The sequence below is a fragment of the Miniopterus natalensis genome, chromosome 1 (genome assembly GCF_054644295.1).
Source record: "Miniopterus natalensis isolate mMinNat1 chromosome 1, mMinNat1.hap1, whole genome shotgun sequence".
In the NCBI taxonomy this organism is placed as follows: Eukaryota; Metazoa; Chordata; class Mammalia; order Chiroptera; family Miniopteridae; genus Miniopterus; species Miniopterus natalensis.
The window spans coordinates 30791947-30811827 of record NC_142081.1 but is presented as its reverse complement, the minus strand read 5'-3'; the positions used below and the strand labels follow the sequence as shown (position 1 = coordinate 30811827).

The 19881-nt window shown below is 37.0% G+C and overlaps 1 protein-coding gene across 1 annotated transcript in view; it reads left to right on the top strand.

The window, feature by feature from the left end:
* Positions 1-218: 218 nt before the first annotated feature.
* The window catches only part of PPM1A (protein phosphatase, Mg2+/Mn2+ dependent 1A), a 37855-nt gene continuing 18192 nt past the window's right edge, over positions 219-19881 (top strand). The window contains exon 1 of the mRNA XM_087820062.1: positions 219-629. The gene's annotated coding sequence lies outside the window, so the exon portion shown is untranslated. The remainder of the gene's footprint in view (positions 630-19881) is intronic.

Below are 19881 nucleotides of genomic sequence, written 5' to 3'. Positions count from 1 at the left end.
GCCAGCCCGCCGGCCCTCACCGCAGTTCCTGCCCAACGACATCCGGGTCTCTCCGGCTGCTCCGCCGCACCGCAGCAATAGCGGCGGCTGAGCCGGCTGGGCGAGGCGGGGCGGGGCGGGGCGGGGCGGGGCGGGCCGGGCGGAGGAGTGGGGGAGGGGCGGCCCTGCTCCGTCGTGAGCGCGCCTGCGCGGGTACGCGCTCGAGGCGGCGGCGGCGACTCTAGGGGCGGGGGCGCGCGCGAGAGCGACAAAGCAGTGGTCTTGGTCTCGGGCCGGCCCGGCCCGCAACTTCGGGTGCTCGGGCGGCTGCAGCTCAGGAACTAGTGGTTGGGGAGGGGGGTGGGGGGCTCCAGGCAGGTGGGGCGCGAAAGCGATGAATCTTCGGCTCTTCCTCCTCCTCCTCAGGGACCCGCTCTCCGCCTCCCGCTCCAACGCCCGGATGATCTGAGCCGCGAGGGCGCCGAGAGCCGGGGGCCTGGACGCAGCCCGGCTCCTCCCCTCCTCTCCCCTCTCCCCTGCCTGACCTGGTCCGCAGCCGCCGCGGTGACCCCCATCCCGCCCCCTCCCCGGCCGCCGTCGCCGCCGCCGCCTCGGCCGACCAGGGACCTGCCCGCCCGCGGCTGCTCCGGGTAAGCGCGAAGCTCGGGCCGAGGGCGGGCGGGCGGCGCGGGCCTGCGCGGCGGCGGCCAGGCCTGGGGCCTGGGGCCTGTAAACAAGCCGGGCGTCTGCCGGGGCGCTCCCGGGAGGAGACGCGACAACTCCTCCCCCTGGCCCAGCCTCCTCCTCGGAGCCGGGCGGCGGGCGGCGAGGGGTTAACTCTCCGCGAGGGCGTCGGCGGGGAGGCGGGGGCGGGGTGTTTTGGCTGCTGCTCGGGGAGGGGGCGCGACCCTCGGCTGGGTTTGGTGTAGGTGGCGGGGACGTGGGTAAGGGCCGCGGGCGGGCCCGGCGCGAGAGCTGCCGGCGGAACTTTTCCCGAGCGGCTAGGGGGTTCCCGGCGCCCCCACCCGCCCCGCTGCCCTGGGCTCCAACTACAGGGAGGGAGGCCGTCAGGGAGAAGGGCGGGGTGCGGGGGGCTGCCTTTGGACCGAACTTGGCCTCGACGCACCAGAATCTGTAGAATTTGCTTCAGGTTTTACAGGGGGCAGAGCTGAGAGTGAGGTTCCTTCAGAACTCGTCAGTGATGCCTCCGATTCATTCATTATTAAGGCATCGAACAGATCCATTGAAGTAAAACCACACTGATTTCTTCTCGTCTTTTTAACCGTGTAAATTGTGTGGGTAAAAGTTCTTGATATTAGCGTTTGGTTGAGGTATGGTTCTGTGCTGTTTGTGGATTTGAATTATTTTCTGGCTGTGGAGAGCCTTCTACCAACCACAGTTTTAGATACGTTTTGAAAATTCCATCACCATTTTTCCTTTTCCTCAAGCACCACGTGGTACTTAAAAATCCACAGAGGTCATACTTCAGTTGTCCAAGACAGGAGATCTATACGCCACCCACCCCCCTTAAGTTTTCTGCTAATTGAACTAATGAGCCGAAGGCATTCTATTAAGTTACGGGAAGAGTATCGGAAGTATAAAGTCAATGGGAGATATATTTCCCCACAGTAAATGATTTTGACATTGAAAGAAATTAGAAATTTAAAAAATTGTTTTGAGGAATAAGGCGTAATCTTTTCAAATTTGCACGTTGGGATTTTAAATACAACCACTTTTTAGATGCAAAGAGCTCTGAAGAGTCAGAGGCTTTATTTATTTAAACAGTACTCTGCTGAGCCTTAGGGGTTCCGGAGTCCTCAGAGCTCCAGCAGGGCTTGCTCTCCATCTCCTTAACTGAAACAACCTCATTTTTATACTTCTGTCTTTTTACATGTTGGGCCTTTGCCAAATATTGTATTTCTGTAACTCTTTACAGATTAAAAAACTGGCTAGGAAGATAGTGACCCTCTTATGTGTAACTCACATTATTTCTAATTTAACAATCGTGCAGGGATAATTGCTTTTAACTTAATGTACTGCACATGGAAGTTGCTTAAGACTTTTTTACTTGATATCTAAACATTTTTGCACATCAGCAAAGTCATTATGGGAGAGGTATATTAAGACTGGTAAAGTTTGGCGAGGTACTCATTATATATTTGAGAAATAACATGGTTAAATGCTGCAGTCATCAAAACTTTTACATGGCATATGTATAAATATATATATATATGTGTTTTTTTTTGTTTTTTTTAACACAGATTGTATCTGTTTATGTTGTAGTTTGAAGGGCTGAGTGATGACCATAATTACAGTATAAACTGTTGAAGGGAACACTGCACTAGGAGACGAGAATTGTTTAGTCATGGCTGTGCTCCAAAATATCTGTGTCCATGGATAAGTCCTTTAACCTTTTGAGTTTCAACTTACAAATCAGTAAAGCCAAAAGGGTAGATTATATTATCAAATGTACTGTCCAGTTGTTAAATTTTTTTATTATCTTGTTCAATATGCCTTGACCAAATGCCCGGTATGTACTTTGATGTTTCAACATTCTGAAGCTGATTTTCTGTCTGGGGTTTTGTCTTAGTTAAAAGAATTTTAAGTTCTTGATTGTTCTTTAGGAAAGATAATCCAGTAGGTAGACTATATTGACTTTTCTATTAGGATTGGGAAGTCTAGAAAAACTGTTGGGAGGAAAGGGGATCGAGATTCCATAGGAGACAAAGGGTGGTTGAGACTACAGGTTTGAACAATCACATGGCCCTTGGTAGTTTGATGTGAAGGCTATTATGAAAACACATAATTAAGATTTTTCTGTCAGTTCCAGTTGGGTATTCCCTATCTTGTTAACGAACCTCCATTTGAAAATTTCCCTAATATCTATTTTTTCTTTTAAAGAAATCTATAACAACATCATGTTGTCACATGGTAAATATTGCTAAGTAGTTACTAAAACCTACAGTTATTGAATGTTCAGATTACACCTAGACTATTTATTTATTATAATGGCTAATAGTATAGCTGATTCTGGTTTAACTATGAATGTTTATTTACTTAATAATTTAAAACTAAAGATGACATAGGTCCACAGGGAGCTTGTTATCTCTGAAATTCTCACTCATGAGAGCTGATATAAATCTGTGATCATGTAGAAATAATTAATTATAAGGTGATATTTAGATTAATCACCCCAAATGATTATCTAACTCTTACATGGGCACCTGCCCGTGAATGTTAGTTACTCTACTTCCCTCACCCTCCCCAAGTATCACAATGTTTGATAGATACAAGTATATAAAATGAGGGCATGACATGACTTGATAATGAATGTTACTCTTGACTACGTTCCATCCTTAATCCAGTCAGAGGAAAGAGTCAGCCATGTGAGAAAAATCAACTCAAGTGGAGTCCAACAAGGGTTAGGCTAGAAGATAAAACAAGGTGTGGCCTTGTAAAATATATGGAGTTGGGGGAGGGGGAAGGTGTTACGAGGCAACTAGGTAAAGTAGGTAAAAGTTTGTGTCTTCCTATTCCTTGGGTAGTATGTTTATGCCAGAATACATTGTTTCCCATCTCAAATGATGTTGGTGACAAAAATTTTTAAAATTCAGTTGCTTCATTTATTATTTTATTATTAGTCTCAATGTATAAATTCTCTGAATTTTTACCCTCACCTGGGTCCTTATGAAAAAAGCTTGAGTTAAATTGTATCACAATCAAAAGATTGATTATATTCTTTTTTTCCTCTTTCTAATATCTACTGTACTTCATATTACTCAAGCGACGACAATTTTATATTTTATTGAGTCTCCAGGATATATCCCTTTTTGATTTTGACCTTTGCATGTCCTAGTTATCTCTGTACTACTTAGATAATCTCTTTACCTAGCTTTTGTTTTGCTGAGGCAGGTAGGAGGAGCTGGAGAAAATAAACAGTTAAGAGACGGTATACCTTTATCTAAATTGTAATAGACTTTAGAGTTTTTATGAGGAACTGAAAGGTACTACGTATTAGCATATACAGTATTAGTAAAGTAGACTTAATACTGTGTTTATAAAATTAGAAATGTTTTAAACATTCCTTGAGTAAAATGTGCAATAAATGAGGGAGCTTGAGTTTTTATAATTACTAATATGTTTATTTGGAATCCATTGACCAAGTTTATGTTGCATTCATATTTAGGATCCAGTTTGAAAGTCATTAGAGTTTTTGTGGCTGATATGATTTGAGTTAAAATCCTATGAGACCACACTACTTTTATTATTATTTTTTAATTTGAACATACATATTTTTATTTAAAAGAGATTCAGCAAATAGCCAATCTGACCAATTCCACCCTCAGCAGTATGTTTTTTCTAAAGGACATAATGTATTTCACATGAATAGGGTGCTTGGTAAGACATTTTAAAAAGAGATAGGAAAAGATAGCTTTTGCATTCTTAAAACACCTGGAAGGGGCTAATGTAAAGAGAAGAGCAGCTTGTTCTGACATTTCAGTTTACTTTTATTTTGGTTTTCTGACCACCTATGCTTTGAGTAAAAAAAAAAAAAAAAAAAAAAAAAAAGATGTCTCCCAGTAGAAGCCCCAGAAAAGATACGTCAGCTGGGGGCTGACTTTTCGTGGATCAGAAGAAAGTGAATAATAAAAGCCGTAATTTATTACCATTTATTTGTGTCAGGCTGTAATTTTCACCACAGCCCTCTAAAATATATGTTATCTCTGTTTCACAAATGAAATATAGGCTCGGAATTGAAATTACATGCCAGGATTAGATCTGTGTAGATAAAAAATATATTTTAAAAATGTTTCTGAGTGACTTTTTTCCAATTAGATGAGCCCTCTTGTTCCTAGGAATTAAAATGTAAAAAACTGACTGTTAATACTTCTGATCCAGCTTCCTAGAATTAAGTCTTTGTAAATTTAGTCTTTCAATACAAGGGTCCCTTCTAAAACATTCAGAAAAGGCTTAAGAAGTTAAGTTCATTTCCTCATTCCCAGAGCTAATTTTGTGTCTTCAACTATCATTGCTCAAATTGAGAAATGGAATCAATGTTCTCAAATGATTGATACTAAGGGAAATGTTTTTGAGTACACACAGTCCGTAGAGCCACATTGAAGGCTATGAAGAGAAGGTAAAAGTTCCTAGTCGGGTGATCCTGGGCAAGCTACTAATTTCTCTAAGCCTCAACTTTCTTTATCTGTCAAATGGAAAAGCCTTTCTCATAAGGTAATCTTGAAGATTAAATGAAATAATTATGTAAAGAAGTTGACATATTTTCTACCATGAAGAGAAAGTACCAAAGAAATGTGGTAGCTCTTGTTATTGAGCAAATGCTGTTACCGAGCACATGAAATCTTGAGATACCTGGGGGAATAGAGACTTAATGGGTATGAGAGGGTTGTTCTGAGTATAATTTTAGTTGTTGAGTCTGGAAGCTGTAAGAACTAAAGGAGAGAGAGTGTGAGTAGAGTCTTTAGAAGAGGTTGTAAAGGTTGTGGGTTATAGTACTTACATGTGAATAGACTAAAAGTTAAGAGGTAATGGGAGAGTTGAATATGAGGAGGTTTGACTAGGAAGCTGGAGGAAAGTCATGGGTTTGGAGTTCATGATTAGGTGGGAGTAGGTGGTTACATAGAGGGTAAAAAGGAAGAGAGTAGAGCAAAGGCGAATGTTCAGACTACAGTGTTCAGTGAGGGAAATACAAGGGTTGGTATTTTGAAGAGTTAACAGTTTGTGATTAGAAATGGGCAAGAAGATACTTCTACAGGAAAAATGAAAGTAAGAAAACAAAATTTTTCTAATTAACTTAGTTTTCCCTGTACAAAAAAATAGCAAGTTTTCATAAAAGGCATTAAAGCTTTATATGTGAGTCCTAGGCTATTTAAAATGGAAGAATTGCATTGGAACAATTCCATTCTTCTTACCTCATACCCAAACCATGGTTTTTGAACTCTAACTGTTCTTTACCACTAGCATCTTATACTGCATCTCCCTCCCCTATTCTATAAACATCACAAAATTCTAAAATACTGTTTTGATCATATTGTATATCTGTTCAATATACTTAATGACTTCTTTTGCCTCTAGAATAAAGTTTATATTATTGGTTTGGCTTTTGACACTTTCCATGATTGTACTCAGGACTGATCTAATTTCAACCAAACTGGTACACTTGCCATCTCTGGAACACACCCTGTACTTTTTTTCAGTGGATCCTTGTTTATGCTGATTGATAGCTTGGAATTCTTTCCCTTCCTTCTTCAGCTTTTGTTTTCTCCTTTATCAAAACTCATTTCTAATATTTCCTCTTCCACAAAACCTTCCCTGATCACCAGAGTATTTCTTCTCTCCTTTTCTCTGTACTTCTATAGCAGTATCTATTGTATTATATGTATGGCTTTAATCATATGATTTACTGTTAGGTATTTGTGTTTTAATTATAATTGTGTGTTTAGTTTAATTATAAAATTCATAGGGCAAAGTACAATAACTTTATTATACCCAAAGCCTAGCACAGTGCTTTGTGGATAGCAGACATTCAGATGTTTTGTTAGTGTTAGGCAAAATCTACATTAGAGTGGAAGTGATTGCTCTTGGAGGTGATGGAAGAAGTTAGCTTTCTGGGAGCAGATGATTATTATATTACTTATATATTATTTTGGCTGAACCTGGATATTTAAGAATGAAGATTATACAAATCTGAAATGTAGCAGAGTTTATGTTGGTATAAAAAATTAGGTTGGCTGATTCTGGACCTGAAGATTTCATTTTAATTTTCTATGTTTGGGCTTTGAAGCTTAACAGGACATTCATAATCATGCATCTCTGTTTCCAGTGTTACATTTACAAGTATTATGAACTGTACGTCCTTTTACACAGAGAAATTGTGGGAATCACAGTTATTAGACATTGTATTAGCAACTATCAACTGATTTAATGTGAACCAAAGCAATGTCTAATATATGAATAGCCTTCATTAAAACCTCTAAGCTAAACTTTAAACCTTATCAAACTGTTAAACTATTTCCAGTATTTAGAAAATACATGTAAAATTTTCTTTATTGAATATTTAAGTGGATAATTTTATATAGGCAGTCTGTGGCTGCTTAAATCCGTTTATTGGAGTATGATACTAAGGAGATCAGAATCATTGATTCTTTTTGTGCATCTTCATTTTTTCTAGCCTTGACATTAGCTAGTAACAGTGATAGAGCATAATTGAGCACTATATGCAAAACAATATTATAGAAAGTTTCAAGTTCTATCTCATTAAATATTCTTATCTATATAGGATACATAGTAATTGTACCTGTATGTTAACAGATGAGGAAATTGAAACAGGTTATAAGTTACTTGTACGAAGTTTGACAGCTAGTAACAAAAAACAAAACATCATTGGATCTTTCAAAGTAATTATATATGTGGGTCACTGCAGTTTTGTTGCTACTGTTAAAAGAATCTGTTGGCAGTTGTGATGGGTTAGAAAATGTTTGTATAGGAAGGGTATGATTATAGTTTCATCTTACCCAAAAAGTGAATCTTGTGATTGAGTTGGGCTCTGCAGTGAAAGTGTATGCTAAATTTGAAGTTCCAATACCGCGTGTCATGTCAGCTCCTTTTTAGAACTTTTCACCAAGAAGAACTATTAAATTTTTAATATTAAAAAAAACATATATGATACAGCTATAATACTAGTACCACAGACCATACACAGTTTTGTTTAATGGCTTATTTTATTCATGTCCACTACTTTGCAACCCACTGACATAAATGGTTTTGTTAGTCCTTTATTCAATTGAAATGTTTAGTGAGTTTAAGATCGTTTTAAATACAAGCTACTTAATTGGGCTTACAGGAGAGACTAGACTGTAAATGGAACATTTTAATATTTAGATTTATAAAAAATAAATTCCTTGAAAGCAGGGACCAAGTTTCATTCTTTTTAAATTGATGCTCAGTATATGATTGTTGAATCTTAGAGTCTTCCTGCTCATTTTCTGATGAGTACATGGTAAAATTGAATGTGAGCCAGAAATATAGCAGACTATGAGAGAGCATAGACCGTGTGTAATCCAGTTTAGATTTAGGCTGGTGCTTTGTTTTCATTAGTGATATTACTGTCTCAGGCAGGGATGTAGATAAACAGGGTTTTTTTTGTTTGTTTTTTGTTTTGAGTCATGCTGTATGTGGCTTAATATTTATTTAAAGGATATGCTTAAGAACTGCTGTGCTATTTCAAAGAATAAGAACCATAAATCATTACCAAGTTGAATGAATGAATGAATGTCTTACTTTCTTAACTTTGCTCCTTTTCTTTAGCATGAGGGGTAAAAAAATTCCATCAAATTTGGTATTTTGTCAATAGGAGATGAAGCTTGCTTATTTACCTTTGTTACCAAAATTCAGAAGTGGAAATATTAATGATAAGCAAAGAAAGGCTGTATATTATTTTTTGGTTTTGTTTTGCAAACAGAATCATAAAACTTAACCAGGCTTTAGAAAAATATCTCTGAAGTATGCCATCATGCTTCAGAATGTATATAGGCAGTAAATAAAATGCTCACTTTTTATAAAGCGGTAGAATGTTATCCTTGCTGTGAGAGTCTTTAAGGCTGTTTTGGATGTCAAGAGGCTGATCTTAGAATTGGCAGCTTTTGTTTTGTGGTCAACCCACAGCTTAATCCTGTATTACTCCATATCTGTTGTCTTCGCTTGCTCCATCTTTATACATGCTTCCTGATAATATAAGCAAGTACTTCAACAACTACTGAGTCATTTAGTGTGATGTGTGTTCTATAGAGTAACAAAGTGGAAATGGCAGAATACAGTTTGTTTGCAGGCCAATTTCTATGGGAATACCTGGGTAGAAAAGAATTCCTAACTCTGTTGACAAGGAAGAAGTCACAGTGATGGCTGTCATTCATCTGTCTTACATATTAATCAAGTGTCACGATGTGGCAAGTACTATGAGTAAAAAGGCACGAACCCTTCCCTCATGGATCTTAAAATCTAAAGTGAGATATAATTCATTCACAGGGTCTTATGTGCTGTGATAAAGGAAATACAGGATTCTGTGAGCTCATGACTAATGGTAGATCTATTTCCTGAGACACGGAACTGGGTAGGAGAAGTGGGAGGGAGTTGAGAAATGTCTTTTTGGGCTATGTCATTTGAGGTCTGGCTAATCAAGTATAGGAGATTTTGTGTGTGTGTGTGTGTGTGTGTGTGTGTGCGCGCTTCTGCATGTATTTAGAAAGATGGAATTTTCATTTAAAAAAGAACCTTTTTCTGTTACTCTCTCAGGACCCTTTTCCATACACACAAAGCATCTCATGGGTTGACTCAGTGAATGATTCTGTTTTTAGAATGTTAGCTTTTATGGACAGAAGTCTGTCTCTTAGAGACAAATACTTTTTGGTCCTTTTTCCAGTGGGGACATTTCACTTGAGTCAAATATTTAGAACCTCCACATATTTTGTGAGATGACCTTTTACCATCTTAAATATTTAATGTTTTATTATTCCTTCTTTCAACTTAATTGTACCAGGTTATCAGCAAACACTTCTAAATGCTCTGTGTGAGGGGTTTTATTTGTTTTTAAGCAAAAGAAAAAAGGAGGGATTGGCTGAGGAAGTCAGTTGTTTTCTGGGTCAGACTGAGTCTACAGCCTCACACATATATACAAGGATTAAAAGTTAGTAAACTGAGAATTGAATCCACTTCTCAGCTTGAACACAAGTTATCCAAAACTGAGAAATTTGAAGTAGTTAACAGATGAGGCAAGTTGAGATTGTGAATACCAATATACTCTTAGAAAACTTTAAAAACTAAGTAGCTCTATGCCCTCTAAATCTTTTCAGTGATTTGCTTGTACTATAATTGTTAGTGAAAATAGGTCAGTATCTAATTTTTATAGTCACTAGAACTCTCTAAGTAAATTTAGCTTAGATATTTTTCAGGCAATTATGTACTAATAAAGTTTACTTTTAAAAATTGTGTGGTGCATATCTTTGTAGAAATTTATAAAGACTACCTTATGGAGTATATAATTCAGATCACAACACATGTCTAGGAGATGGTGATACATTAAAAATCGTGACACATGAAGGGAAACATTAAAAGTAGCAGCTCTGTCTCACACATTTTATGTAATTGAAACTGCTTCTAATATCTGTGCAAACTGACTGTGGTTTAGCTATTTGTAAATTTTTACCAAATTCAGCAAAGGCTAATTATTTTTTAGTAATATTTAGTGGGGAAAAAATGACCTGTCATGTGCCTTATTTGAGTTAGTTAGGTTGGTCGATTTTGATTTGCCTTTTTCTTTTTTTAAATCTTCACCCCAGGACATGCTTAAAGAGAGAGAGAAACATCGATCAGTTGCTTTCCGTATGTGCCCTAACTGGGGATTGAACCTGAAACACAGGTATGTGCCCTGACCGGGAATTGAACCCGCAACCTTTCGATGCACAGTACAGTGCTCATCCAACTCAGCCACTCTGGCCGGGCTAGTTTGCTTTTTGAAATTTTGTTTTTAAAGTTTTAATTTAGGGCACTTAAATTAGGGTATTATTTAACTCAATAACAGTCTTGTATTAGAATTCATTTGGATGAAATTTGGTTTGTTGGAGAAGGTTGAGTAAATATTTAATTGAAAGAGTGAAGTAAATATTTAGTTGAAGCTATAAGCTGAGAAAATATTGGGCAGCTGAGGAATTTTCAGAGAACTTTTTTAATCTTTAAAAACATTTTAATACGGTATTTTCCATATTAATGCATATAATCTGTTGCCATCTTTTTAACCTTATGTAAAAAAAAATATAGATACAGAAAGCCATATAAAGCTGTAGTAATCTTTTTAAATAGCATCATTGAGATATAACTCACATGGCATAAAATTCACCCATTTAAAATTTATAGCTCAAAAAAAATTTTATAGCTCAGTAGTTTTTATTGTATTCACAGAATTGTGCAGCCATTACTACAATTTAATTTTAGAACATTTTCATCACCCCCGAAGTAACCTTGTACTCATTAGCAGTCACTCTCTCTTCTCATGTCCCCCAGCCCTTGTTAACCACTCATCTTTCTGTCTCTGCAGGTTTTTGTCTTTAGGATATTTCCTGTAGGTGGAATCCACATAACTTTTTGACCAGTGATTTCTAGCCTTTATCAACATCTTGTATATCTCATGAGAGACAGCCTGCTAAGAATAATTTAGCCTCCTTTTGTAGCTTAAATAATGGTTATTTTCTCCTCTGACCAGGAAAAATTATTCAATAATTGGAAGGCTGTATGCAAATTTAAACCAAGATTCAGGCTTTTCACTAATATAACTTCAGTGAGTATGTACCATTCATCTTCACCTGTAATAGTGCTTTTCACGGTGGGTTGCTCAGTAGCCCCCCAGCTTTCCCTAAAATATTGCTGTAGTGGCCATTTATCTTCTACTTCTCAAACTCATATTTGCATGAGTTCAGTAAAATGTTTCCCTTTGCAGCTGGCTTGCCTGAACTCTGCCTTTTTATTCCCCTAAGCCCAAGAATGAGGAAGAATTAAAAGCAAGACGGAAAATAGAAGAGACTGCTCAGACTGGGGAGGGACAAGGTGGTAAGAGCAGGAATAAAAATGGTATAAAATTTGCAAGGACACTGAATTTGTGGAAAGAAGAATAAAACTTGGCAGCTGCTTTGGAGAGAATAAGACCTAGAGGGAAAGACATAGAAGGCAAAGATGTTATAATGTAATAGAAGCTAAGAAGATAGGCAAAATTCTTAAAATTTTCAGTTCTAAATTTTGAATCTTAGCGATAATGTAAGTGAAGCACAAATGATAATTTAATTTTCTTATGAGGATTAGTACCCTTGACATTTTTTCTTCCCAGAACTTTGTGTAGGCTTTTTTTTTTTTTTTTTTTCCCCAAATCCTCACCCGAGGATATTTTTTCCATTGCCTTTTAGAGAGTGAAAGGGAGGGAGAGAGAGAGAGAGAAATATCGATGTGAGAGAGACACGCCAATTGGTTGCCTCCTGCATGCACCCAATGTGGGACCAAGCCTGCAGTCAAGGTACATGCCCTTGGCCAAAATTGAACCTGGGACCCTTCAGTCCATGGGCTCACGCTCTAACCACCAAGAAAAACCTGCTAGGACTGTGTAGGCATTTTGAAGCTGAATCGTAGTCATGTGTTGTCTTTTGGGTTGTTTCAAGATTTTCAGGTTTGAACAACTGCTGAGTGGGAAACCCATTTTACCTTGGAATTATTCTTCAAACAAGTCCCACAGAAAATTAAAGGCATTGTCCCCTTGGGGATTCCTAATTGGAAGGGCAGAATCCTCTTCTGGGTGCGCCATATTCAGTGGGCTGCTTCAGAGGGCTAGAATTAGCTAGAGTATGGCTGCTAATTGAGAAGTTGTCGCTGCCAAAGAAAATCTTATTTGATTTGATAAATCAGGGACATTCTGGTTGGATTAGAATTGTTAATGAGATTTTTAAGGACAGTCAGTAGAAGTACCTCAAAAGAGCCAGAATCCCACATAGAGTTTTAAAGTGAGTAAAGTCCTACAATAAGCAAAATGGAAATTTGGGAGGAGGGAAGTACAAACTAATAGGAACTGTTAGTACCTGTATGTGACCACTTGGATGAAATGTTTCAATCCCTTTGTTCAGTTTCTTGATCAGAAATGTTTCCTACAGTATTTTGTGTGTAACTTTTTTAAGGAGCTGGCGATGTAGATAGGTTACCTTTTTTTTTTTTTTTTTTGGAACAACTGAAATTTGTTATTTAACAGATAAAATGTATAATCTGATTTAAATGAATGTTTTTAGTATTGGAAACCAAGTTAACCAAATATCTGTGTGTATGATTTATTTTAAAAGCACATATTCCTTTCTTAAAGAACTCCATATACAGGGGTGTGCAAAGGTAGGTTTACAGTTGGTATGGGTAATATTATAATAATAAAGAATAGTATAAGGATAAACGCTGTTTTGTGTACTCACAATTGTAAACCTACTTTTGCCCACCCTGACCATTTGACCCTTGAACAACATGGGTTTGACCTGCATGGGTCCATTTATACCCGGATTTTTTCAGTAAATACTATAAATTATTTTCTCTTGCTTTTCTTTTCTCTAGCTTACTTTATTGCAGAAATACAATATACACTTTGGCTGGGTGGCTTTGTTGATTGGAGCGTCATCCTGTACACCGGAAGGTTTCAGTTCAGTTCCTGGTCAAGGCACATACATAGGTTTTGGGTTCGATCCCTTCAGGGTGTATACGGAAGGCAACAGATCATACTTCTTTTTTACTTATTTTTTTATTTATTTATTAAAATTTATCTTTATTGTTGAAAGTATTACAGATGTCCCTCCTTTTTCCCCCCATTGGTCCCCTCCACCCCAAATCTGCCCCACCCCCAAGCCTCATCCATATTATTGTCTGTGTTCATGGATTATGCATGTAAGTTGTTTGATTAATCTCTCCCCATCCACTCCCCCACCTGCGCCTTCCCTCTGAAATTCATCACACTGTTCCATGCTTCTGTCTCTGGATCTATTTTATTCAACAGTTTATTTTGTTCATTATATTCCACATGTGAGTGAGATCATGTGATACTTGTCTTTCTCTGACTGGCTTATTTCGCTTAGCATAATACTCTCCAGTTCCATCCATGCTGTCCCAAAGGGTAAGAGATCCCTTTTTTCACAGCTGCATAGTATTCCATGGTATGAATGCACCACGGCTTTTTATTGATTTCAGAGAGGGAAGGGAGAGGGAGAGAGATAGAAACATCAGTGATGAGAGAGAGTCATTCATTGATCAGCCGTCTCCTGCACACTCCCACTGGGAATCAAGCCTGCAACCCAGGAATTTGCCCTGACCAGGAATCAAACTGTGATCTCCTGGTTCATGGGTTGATGTGCAACCACTGAGCCACTGTGGCAGGGCATTGTTTTTTTTTTCTCTCTCTCCTCCCCCCTCCCCCCGTGTAAAATCAATAAAAGCATATCCTTGGGTGAGGGTTTTAAAAAAACAACAATGCGGTATGTAATACATCATACAAAATAAGTGTTAATTGACTGTTTATGTTATCGGTAAGGCTTCTGGTCAACAGTAGGCTATTAGTAATTAAGTTTTGGGGGAGCCAAAAGTTATACTCAGATTTCCAACTGTACAGGGGGACAGTGTCCCTAACTCCCTTGTAGTTCAAGGGTCAACTGTAAATCTTCATAACTGTTTCTTAGATTAGTTACATTGTAGAAGGAGAAGCTTAAGAATAATTGTTGATTTAACTGTGTATAGGATTGAGCTTTATTGCAAGAATATTTAACCAGAAAAACCTGTGAAAATTTAGTCCTAAGGGAGACTGGAGAAACAGAGACCATGATCCTGTGAACTACAAACTAAAGGATCTTATAAGAAATTTCTGGCTTTAACTAAAGATGTGAGAATTTAAAGATTGCTATGATTTAACTGTATTTAGAAAAAAACAAAATAGTAGAGCATTTGTTCAATGAGATTAAGCTCTACTATATAGGAATAAGGTACCATTATTTTGCTGGTGTTTTCTGATTCCCTTAGTGGAATAAGTATTGATATTAAGAGTCTACAGAACCCTACTATTACTATACATAGCCAATTCCAGGGAGTTATTTTGAACATAGAGATTAGTTAATAGTTGTTGGACTTCCATGGGTGTCAATGTCCAAAACTTAAATTTCTTAGCTCCTGCATCTGTAGAATATGCTATTTACTATCATTGGAGATTTTTTTTTTTTTTTTTTCTTCTCCCCCTTTCTGTCATTGTTGCTTGAAGTTTTTTTGAAGTGAACATAATTTTATTTTTTAATTTTTTTGAACTCAGTGAGCTAATTTACTGCATCTGTTTCTAACCCATTGTTTAAGTTACCCTTTGAATTTTTAATATCTCTTGTTTGTTTTTTAAATTTCCGAAGTGGTATTTAATTCTTTCCCAGTTTGCCTGGTAATTTTTAAAATAATTTCTTCTTTCTCGTTTTACTGCTGTTGTTTTTTTAAATCTTGTTAAACATTTCATACATAGTTATTTTATATCTTATGTTTGCTATTTCCAATTACATGAAGTTTTAAGGGATACTTATTATGTGTTAACTCCTACTCATGGCAGCTTGTTTCCTTGTATCTTTTTTTTTATAAGCTCATACTTGATTAAACACTAATAAACATTCCTCCATCATTTATATAATTACCAACAATTTTATTTCCCCTTTTTGTAACATAAAAGTTTTTTTCTAGTTAACACCTAATGTAATCAACTATATTTTACCAGTTTCTATAGTACTTACTGTTCCTTGTATGACACTCCTTGGTTCACTTTTCTTCTTGCTAAAGTGTATCCTTTAGTAATCTTATTAGTGACAGAGTATGGTAGTTTTTGTCTGAAAGTATATTTTACACATTATAATTTCCTTTTTAAAGCAAATAAAGAATTTTTGGTTAATAGGCTTTTCCCTCTTCCTATGAGCACCCTCAAGATGATATTTCATTTGTATATATTATGAAAGTTGGCAGAGTTGGATCTCTGAGAAGTCTGGTCTCTACGTAATTGTTATGCCTTTGTATATAATTTTTCTCTCTGGTAGTTCGTCTCTTTTTTATTCCTATTCTGTATCCTATCACCACTACTTACTATGAAACCTTGGTCAAGTCTAAACAGAGATAATGAAATAGTATCTGTATCATAGGGGTTGTTGTGATGATTAGTATATGTAAAGCACTTAGGACTGAGCCCTACATATTTTAAGTGTGATATAAATGTTAGTATTTATTGTTTGTTTGTCTTGTTTTTTATGTTCCAAACACATTCCCATAATCCTAAGTATGTGTATGTTGTATTATCTGTGGGTATTCTTCGAAGTATATTGTTGATCTGAAGACTCATCTCTTTTTCCTCAGTTCTAGAAAATTCCTTAGCCTTCATGTCTTTGAATATTGCTTTTCCAGTATTTCTTCTTAATTTCTGTGTTGTGTTCTAGGCAATTCTTAAGCATTATTTTCCAATTTACTAATTTACACCTTGATTTTTGTTCATCTGGAGTTTATGTGGCCTCAGTTGTTTTGTTTCTCAGTGACTCTCTCCTGTTCACGTTCTCTCTCTGTCTCTCTGTTTCTCTTTAACAGCTACCTATTCTGGTTTGATTTCTGACTTTTAAAAAAATTTCCCTTCATGTCTACTGTTCTTTTTTACTTTGGGAGGATCCTAAACATACACATTATAAATTATTCACAAATTATTCTTTCTTGATTTTTATGTTTTAATCCTCACCCTAGGATATGTTTTTATTGATTTTAGAGAGAGAGAGAGAAACAGCAATGTGAGAGGGAAATATCAGTAGACTGCCTCCTGTACGACCTTGACTGGGGACCAAACCCAAAACCTAGGTATGTGCCTTGACCAGGAATGGAACCTGCAACCTTTTGGTGTACGGGATGACGTTCCAACCACCTGAGCCACCCGGCCAGGGCTATTTTTCCTTCTAGATTGAATTCCTACAGTGGTTGATTTTATTGGCTCTCCATCTTAGTTTAGTTTTTCTCATGTATGTTGGAGTTTGGTTTTGCAGTCTCGTATTAAACAAATGATTAGTTTTGTTTTCTTTCTTTTCACCCTTCTTATCTGATGTTTTTGCATCTTGGCCTTGGCGTGGGTGTCCAGTCTGAAACCATGTCTTATGTTGAAAGCTTGGTTCCCCTGATTCTTGATAACATCAAGATTAGGCTTATCTCAGACAGTCAGAGAAAGACAGATACCATATTATCTCACTTATATGTGGGGAATCTAAATGAACAAAATAAACTGATGAACAAAATAGAAACAGAGGCATGGATACATGGAACACACTGACAGCTATAGGGGGGAGGGGGGCCTAGGTGAAAGGTGAAGGGAGTAGCCAAAAACTATATATACATAACACATAGATACAGACAACAGTGTGCTGATAGCCAGAAGGAAAGGGGGATGGAGGGGTAGGTGGAGGTGGAGGTGGGCCAAGGTAGGGCGGGAATGGGGATGGAAGGAGACTTGGGATGATGGGTGCACAATGCAGTGTGCAGATGATGTTTTGTTGAGTTGTACACTTTAAACCTATATGGTTTTGCCAACCAATGTCACCCCAATAAATTCAATTAAAAAAAAAAGATTAGCCATATCTCTTCAGGACACAGGCTAAAAGATCTGAGCACATAACTTCAGTGAACTTGGGGTCTATACCAGCCTTTCACAGGGACATTGTTAGTCCCTGTTACTGTTCCCTTCTGTATGTGGACTTTCTGTCCATCGCTGTTACTTGAGCCCAGGAGTTTCAGCTTCACAAAGTACTTTGTATTTTAAGAGTTTATCTTTAGCAGGTGGCTCAGTCTTTTAATGTTCTATTTTCTAGTTAACCTATTTTTTAAATACATTTGAAACAGGAGCACTTCAAAGTGTAAATATGTAATATTTAAATGGAAGTCAACATTTAAGATGAATGTGTATCCTACATATCCTTCAGAAAAGTACCAGTTTACTCTCCTACCTACAAAAAGGGTATATTTTTACTACTTTGCCAGTAGTGGGTATTAATAAATTTTGAATTTTTGATAAAGTAATACATAAAAACATTTGTGTTTAATGGCTAGTGAGATTGGTAGTCATTGCTCCACATATTTATTACCATTTGTATTTTTTTATGAATTGAATTGCCTGTTCTTGTTCTTTGCCCAGTTCTTTTCCTTTCAGTTGTTCATTTTATTGTCTTACAGGAGCCTTTTGTCTATTTTAGGAATATTGTCTTTATTATATATATTGCAAATACTTATTTAAAAATACCATTCAAGTTTATGAGCTTTGTTTTATAGTGTAGGGGTTTTATTCTCTGGAGTCACTTTTTATTCCTTTGCAGTCAGTCTTTTCGTTTTTGCCATTGATGTCGTACTTATATTAAATCAAGTCCTTTTCTACCATAAGATTATAGAAATACCTGCCTAGATATACTTGCATGGTTTATTAGTATTTCAAACTTAAATCTTCGGTCACCTGATATTTATTTTAAGATGTGTGATAGGGATTCAGCTACCCTCCATAGGAGGGCAGGAGTGTAGGTCTGCTGTTCTAACACCATTTATTGAATTTTTGTTTTTATAGTTCCCTTTCTGGACTCTCAGTTCTATTTCACTGATCAATTCCCTCTTAAATTGTTTTAACATTAGATATGGCAAATTCTCATGTTTTTAGACTCTTTTGGCTATTCTCAAACATTCTTTCATATGAATTTGGAATCAAGATTTGGGAACAAAAATTAGATATACTTATATTTTCTAAGTGATTGTTATTATTTCTATAATAGGGTAACCTTATTGAACTTTCTTTATTCCTAATTATGTTTTAGATTTTGAGTTTGCCATCATATAGTCGTTATCTGCAAATAATAGTTTGATCTCGTCTCATAATTTTATACCTCTTAAAAAAATCTTGACTTCCTGCATTGATCACTATTTCTAGACATTGCTAAATAATAGGGATAAGAGCAGGTATCCTTGTTTTCTGGCAATTGTTCTAATCACTATGCTTTCTGTTTGGCTTGAAATATGTATTACAGAATTAATTTTATCAGATCCCTTTTAGCATATGAAGAGATGATAGTATGGTGTTTCTTCTTTGAACTTTTTAAAAGATGACATTAATAGGTTGCTGAATGTTGGCTCATAGTTTAATTCCTAAAATAAATGCTACTTGGTGATTTGTAATGTGTTTTACTTAGGGTTTTTTGTATCTGTGTTAATGACTGTGTTTAGATTATAGGTTTGTTAGTGCTATCTTTGTCAGTTTTTATGTCAGGATTATGGTAGGCTTGTTAAAAGAAGTGGGAAGTTTTTTCTCTGTTCTAGGTAATTTAGATAATTTGGGAGTTATATTTCTTTTATGGCTTGAAAGGTCTTGGTTATGAAATTGTCTTGCCCAATGCACTTTTATTTTTAATGACTTTATTTTGAAAGTAATTTAAACTTTCAGAAAATTTGGGGCGGGGGGGAAGGACAGTCAAACCTAATGACCAACCATTGTTAGCATTTTGCCACATTTGTTTTATAAACTTTCTTTTCCCCTCTCTGTATGCATGTGTATATTCTCTTTACACACACAAATATATATATAAGGCAGTGCACAATCACACATTACACTTTGTTGTAATATCTTTATGGTTTTCTTTAACCTGCAATGGTTCTTCAGTCTTTTTTGTTGTTGTTGTTAATCCTCACCAGAGGATATTTTTCCATTGATTTTTAGAGAGGGGAAAGGGGGGAAGGAGAGAGAGAAACATGATGTGAGAGAGACACATTGACTGGTTGCCTCCTCCACATGTCCCTGACAGGACCAGGAATGATCCTGCAACCCAGGTATGTGCCCTTCACCAGGAATAGATCCCGAAACCCTTCAGTGCATGGGCTGACTCTCTAACCATTGAGAAGCACCAGCCAGGGCGGTTCTTCAGTCTTTTTGTTTTTCATTAACCCTGGAGCTCTTTTTGAGGGATAGTTCTTTGATAACTTTTTCATTTTGTTCCAGAGTTACAGGTCTTAATATGCTGTCAGTTCTTGAAAAAAAATTGATAATTTGTTTTCCAAGGACATTGTCAGTTTCTTTCATGTTTTCAAATTTATTAGCAAAGAATTGCACAGTGTTTTATAAAATATATAACAAGAAATAAAACACCTTTCTATCTGTGAGGTAAGTATAGCCTGTTTAGTTTCCAATTTTAATAGTAGTGTTTTTCTCAATTAGGCTAACTAGTGATTTACCTATTTTACTCACTTTTCTCTCATATAATTTGTTTTATTTACCTTAATTTTTCATAATACACTTCTTCAGCTTTCCTT